This window comes from Pseudophryne corroboree, chromosome 8, assembly GCF_028390025.1.
Source record: "Pseudophryne corroboree isolate aPseCor3 chromosome 8, aPseCor3.hap2, whole genome shotgun sequence".
Lineage (NCBI taxonomy): Eukaryota > Metazoa > Chordata > Amphibia > Anura > Myobatrachidae > Pseudophryne > Pseudophryne corroboree.
Genome location: NC_086451.1, coordinates 49,054,282 through 49,060,787, shown reverse-complemented (window position 1 = coordinate 49,060,787; position 6,506 = coordinate 49,054,282).

Here is a 6,506-nt window from a genome sequence, read left to right as displayed (position 1 = left end):
TCAAAGCTTGGAGACAGATACAGTGGAGAGAGATAAAGTATCAACCAGACAGCTCCTGTTATTTTTCAAACACAGCCTGTAAAAAGACATGTGCTAATTGGTTAGGACTTTATTTCTCTCCACTTTATCTCTTACCATGTTCTGATCATTCTCCTCCTGTGCATGAAAACACACCAGTATAGGGTGGGCTGTAGATTCAGGGGGCATAGTTTACTGGTCCCTCCATGTACAATAATACACAGTACTTAGAATAAATATGGTAATCATTCTTTTACAAAATGATATAGTAGTCCAGAAGAACTAAGGGACAGATGTATTAAGACTGGAGAAGTGATAAAGCAGTGATAAGTGGAAGGTGATAATGCACCAGCCAATCAGCTCCTAACTGTAAATTTACATATTGGAGCTGATTGGCTGGTGCGTTATCACCTTGCATTTATCACTGCTTTATCACTTCTCCAGGCTTAATACATCTGCCCCAATATCACTAAAGAAACAGACATATACGAGAGACAAAAAAAATCTATATTAGTAGGATTCAGAAACAAAAAAGAATACACAAACACCTAGATTACATTTTAGTATTTCCATTTCATGTAAATCATCCAGCTGGAACCTTACCTGCGAGAATGTTTTCCACTCCTCCAGCAGTAATAGAGGTGTTAAACAGAGAGAAGTTTTGCATACAAACGAGGAAAGCACTAACGGCATTTGCAAGGAGCCCCAACGCAGCAGGTTCACTGTAAAATACTGCAGGAAATCCCTCCATGATAATATGCTCTATTGAAATGACTTGCTGAAAACTGTTCTTCACCAATATATATATTCATCCAAATATGTATTCCATTAAATGTCCTGGGAAAAAAGGTTTGATCCATCATTATTACCATAAGCCAGCATTATATATTAGCTGTTCTGTAGAAATGTGTTTATATGCATACAGTCAGGAAAAAATACTGTATCAGCAAATATGTTGTATTTTACAAATTCTTAGAAATTATTTCATAAGCATGGTCCTTTACATTCCTATTGCTGCTATCATTCTAGAGGCTAGCAGGTAGGAACTGAAGGTGATGCCTCCATCATTATGGGATCTCTTTACCAATGAGCAACAGCACATTTCTGTTATATCAGGGGTGCCAATAGGGGAGGGTACCAATTACCTGGGCCCAGGTCTGATGGAGGGACCCTGAGGGCTCCCCGCCCCTTACCTGGCAGGAGCAGCTGCAGCTTTTCTCCTCAGCCCAGCACATGCTGCTGTCTGCTAGGCTGCAGTGTGGCCAAGAATGTGCTTCAATATATATATTTTTTTTTCTGTATTTTTCGCTCCTCCTGTGAGTAGATCACACACCCTGAAAAGTACCTGGGCCCAGCCTGGCTCTCTACTGCCCTGGATATCACATGGCAATAGTTGTCAAAAAAGTTTGGAAACCACTGCCTTATGGTATTTTGAATCATGGCGCCCTAGAGTATCAGAAGTTTTTTCACGGCATTCGTATGCCAAAAGTTTGTTACGGAGAAATTCAGAAATAAAATGAAATAAGTTGTGTTTATATGACATCCTTAGCTACAGTTATATGGTAAGGAATAGGATTGTTCACGTATTTATGATTGGAAGTCACAAGCACTTCATTTTCCTGCTACATTGAGCATAAATGATTTGAATTCGTTCTGGACCACCAGCCCAGTGCGCCCCTGCAACTGCCCCGAGGCACCCCAGGGTACTATGGCACCCAGTTTGGAAGCCACTGTCATACGGATACAAGACAGGAGTAAATGATTGTTCTATGTACAGTTATGATATACTGGCTACTACAGATGGAACCCTGCTCATCTATCCCTTTACTAGGAGTAACTGAGACTGGGCAGTCAGACTTAATCCCCTGCTGTAATGACCTAATCCCCTGCTGTATTGTTCTCTCTGTATTGTATTGCAGCTGAGAACAATAGATATGCTAATAATCCTTGGTGCACCTAGGTACAGCAGAGGCTAGATGAGCAAGGCTCCATCTGTAGATATATCATCGCATATTTGGAAACTCATTATCAGCAGATCCTTTGTCTAACTTGTTCACAAGACAGGTGTCCCTGCAATCACTTAGACTGTCAGCAGACAGACTATTCTATGTGACATGTAATAAGTAAAACGTTCTAATATCTAGTATAAGTTTGCTGGTCACCTCCCTGTAGTAGCACGTTGTACATGGTTATTTTTACTGACCAATGTTTTCATTTTTTAACTATTTTATCAAACACAACCTCCAGGCATACACTTTAGCATCCTTCATTTATATTTACATTCTTCTAGAGTATTAATATGTGAAACTGAACATGGAAGGAGAAATATAACCAGTGAGAAAATCTAGCATGAGGAAATATGTGTGATATTCCAGAGATTTGTTTTACTTTGGATTTCAGGTATATGATTTTGGGAGCTATTTATCAAAGCTCGAAGAGAGATAAAATTGTGAGAGATAAAGTACCAACCAATCAGCTTCTGCATTACACTTTACAGACAATGGGGTAACTTTACTAAGATGGGAGTTCTATTTAAGATGGGATGTTGCCTTTAGCAACCAATCAGATTCTACTTCTCATTTATCTAGCACCTTTTAGAAGATAATACCTGGAATCTGATTGGTTGCTATGGGCAACATCCCATCTTAAATAGAACTCCCATCTTAGTAAATTTACCCCAATGGGTCTATTTTACTAAGTGGACAGAGATAAAGTACCAGCCAGTCAGCTCCCTAATGCCATGTTACCAGGGAATACGTACTGCTTACTGGCAGATTGGATCCCGGCTGTCATGATCCCGACAGCGGGATCCCGTCCGGCAGTATGCCGGCAGCGGGGCAAGTGCTAGAAAGCCCCTTGCAGGAACGGTGTCTCGCTGCACTCACCACAGATTATATTCTCCCTCCATGGGTGTTGTGGACACCCACAGAGGGAGAATAGCCTGTTTAGCCGGTATTCCGGTGGCTGCATTTAACCGCATGTCAGGATTCCGGTGTGCGGTTAAATGAGCCATCGGAATCTGAACTGGCGGTATCATGATTGTCTCCCGCTACTGGCTGTGTTTGAAAAATGACAGAAACTGGTTGATTGAACTTTATTCCTCTCCAAGACTTAGTAAATAGATTCATGTGTTTGAAAAATGACAGGCGCTGATTGGTTGGTACTTTTATCTCTCACAAAACGTATCACTATCCAAGTTTTGATAAATACTTTGTCTTGAATTACACACATGCTGTATGATTTGTATTAGTTAGTTCAACCAAATGAAGTAATTATCATTTTATATGGTGGTAACTAGTGCAATAGATTGCTGCATGATTTGACCTGTGAATTGCAGGAGCCCTCATCTACACTCTGACCCTCATTCCGAGTTGTTCGCTCGTTAGTTTTTTTCTCAACCGAGCGATTAGTCGCAAACTGCGCATGCGCAATGTTCGCAGTGCGCCTGCGCCAAGTAAATTAGCACAAAAGTTTGTTATTTTACTCACGGCCTAACAAAGATTTTTCATCGTTCTGGTGATCGTAGTGTGATTGACAGGAAGTGGGTGTTTCTGGGCGGAAACTGGCCGTTTTATGGGTGTGTGCGAAAAAAACGCTGCAGTTTCTGGGAAAAACGCAGGAGTGTCTGAAGAAACGGGGGAGTGTCTGGGCAGGGCTGGTTCAAGGGCGCAGAGCGCCCCGGGCAGGAAAGGGGCGTGGCCTAATACAGGGGGCGTGGTGAGTCACGCCCCCTGTACATTGAAAGCGCCGCTTGAATGCTGAGCGGTGCGCGATGACGTCATCGCGCACCGCACAGCAAAAGGTCCTATCCACGAAGAGAAACTAGACGCTATGCGTCTAGTTCCCTTCGTGGAGAGGACCTTTGCTGTGCGGTGCGCGATGACGTCATCGCGCACCGCTCAGCAGTTACTCTCCACGAAGGGAAACTAGACGCATAGCGTCTAGTTCCCTTCACAGGAGGCGCCGAGGACGGGGACGGCAGCGGGCAGCGGAGGCGGACGGGGGACACAGCGGGCAGCAGTGGCGGATCTTGCCACGGTGCGGCGCCCTCCGGATGGCGCCAGCGCCCTCCGGAAGGCGGCGCCCCGGGCAAAAGTCCTGCTTGCCCGTGGCAAGAACCGCCACTGTGTCTGGGTGAACGCTGGGTGTGTTTGTGACATCAAACCAGGAACAAAACTGACTGAACTGATCGCAGTGTAGGAGTAAGTCTCGAGCCACTGAGAAACTGCTAAGAAATTTCTATTCGCAATTCTGCTAATCTTTCGTTCGCAATTCTGCTATGCTAAGATACACTCCCAGTGGGCGGCGGCTTAGCGTGTGCAAAGCTACTAAAAGCAGCTAGCGAGCGAACAACTCGGAATGAGGGCCACTGAACCAGTATTTGCAACAGGGCATGAAGCCGATCATTTCAGTTTGGTCACTCACTGATCTGGGGGGAAATTTTTGAAAAAGCAAAAAATCCACATATTGCTCATAAAAAGAAACATTTATGTAATTGCGCCTCCATTTTGCAAGCTGTATATGGAAAATGTCATTTTATAAAAAAGATTTTGATAAGGAGCTGCCTTGTTTAGATGGTAAATTCATTACATATTTGTAACTATTTGCACTGAAATAGCAACAGTAATTATTCACTTGCTTTACCCAACATTGTTTATTCTCATCTGAGCACAAACAGAGCCATTTTAATTACAGGTCAAAAGATGCAATCTTCCACTCCCCATACTAGGAATATTACTGCTCCTAGTATTTAGGAATAATTAATAATATGGTACAAGACACACAACAGATAATAGGGAGACGCTCCTCTTTCACACTGGATTTAAAGGTAAAAAGGCCAAACAAAATATATTATAGGCTGTGTCTTTAAATATAAATACTATCACTTACATTGCTCTAACAGCAGCCCAAAGCCATAGGTCTATATCTAAGTGCAGCTGTAACCTTAACAGAAACATATATGACATAAACCTAACTGAGGCTGTAGATGTTTTTGGAACCTTTGGGGTATATTTACTAAAGTGCAGGTTTTTAGAAGTGGAGATGTTGCCCAGAGCAACCAATTAGATTCTAGCTATTATCTTCTAGAAGGTGCTAGATAAATGATAAGTAAAAGCTGATTGGTTGCTATGGACAACATTTCCACTTCTGAAAAACCTCACCTTAGTATATATACCCATTAATGTTCTCTGATCTCTCACTACAGAATAATCTGTAGCAGTGGAAACAATATTGCTCTCCATATAACTCAGAACTTCTTACTTTTGGGAAACCATTGCAGCAGGTGTATGTGTTCTTGCCTCAGAATTGTGGAGAAACTAATGTCACATTGGTCTTGACCAATGAAAGTCTTAAAGGAGCCTTGACCACAAGTGCACCACTGTCCTGTCACACTGCCTGAGAATGGGGCACACTATACTGTTTCTGCCACACCATGCAAGCTTTTTCTCATTACTGGTATCTATATTTTAATATATATTAATCCCCAAATACTTTCATAAAAACAGTAACTGAATCAAAACTAAAGGCAGACACACCAGGTCATACAAACAATTTGTCAGGAAACATTGCAGTTATGTAATTTGAACATTGCACATATATACATAGCAATACACCAATAGCAAAGTCCTACCTTAAAATGCAAGGTGCAGAAATGTATTTGGGACCTGTTTTCCAGCCACTGCTTGCTGAGTGACTGTGCTGGAGAGACTGGTTTTATAGTCTCTACTACAGTATCTCTGAGGGTGGAGACTTTCTTAACTCATTAGAATTTCCAAAGTGTTATTGTTTCCTGCTGCAGATAACCTTACTCAGTAATATATCTCCATAGACTTCCTCATACTGTGTGACTATGCTAATCTATGATATCACCTGTATCAGGAGTTATTTATAGTATTATAGTTCTATTCTGGGAGAGTCAGCAATTAAATGAGGCAATGTTGGGTTTATTTTTAATATGATTTTTTTTTTCCATTTCCTTACCTATTTCATAACCTAACATATGTTTATCATTACATAAATAAACCTTGTTGGTAATCACAACTACCATATAACATAGAAACAAAAATTAGAAGAGTAAATGGATGTGTGCAAAATTAGGTCAAAATGTTGTTCCTCATTCCCTGTACGTTATATATTTGGTGGTGTACTCAGGGTTACACAGTACCTGGTCTTTTTTGGCGGGATCCAAATTAAATTCTCTGATATAATTTCAGAAATGGATAACAAATGTATATGTATATTTAGCCAGGGTGTGGATCTTACTATGGATCTTGGATCAAATTGTATCTGTAGGTACTGTAAGTAGTGGCACCTTTTCCTCATAGAAAAAAACACTGTTTATACTATATAATTATGTATTAATATTCACTGAACAATAATAATAATAATAATAATAATAATAATAATAATAATTATTATTATTATTATTATTTTCTTTATAAAGCTCAATGTAGTTCTCAGTACTGTACATTGTGATATAAACAAAT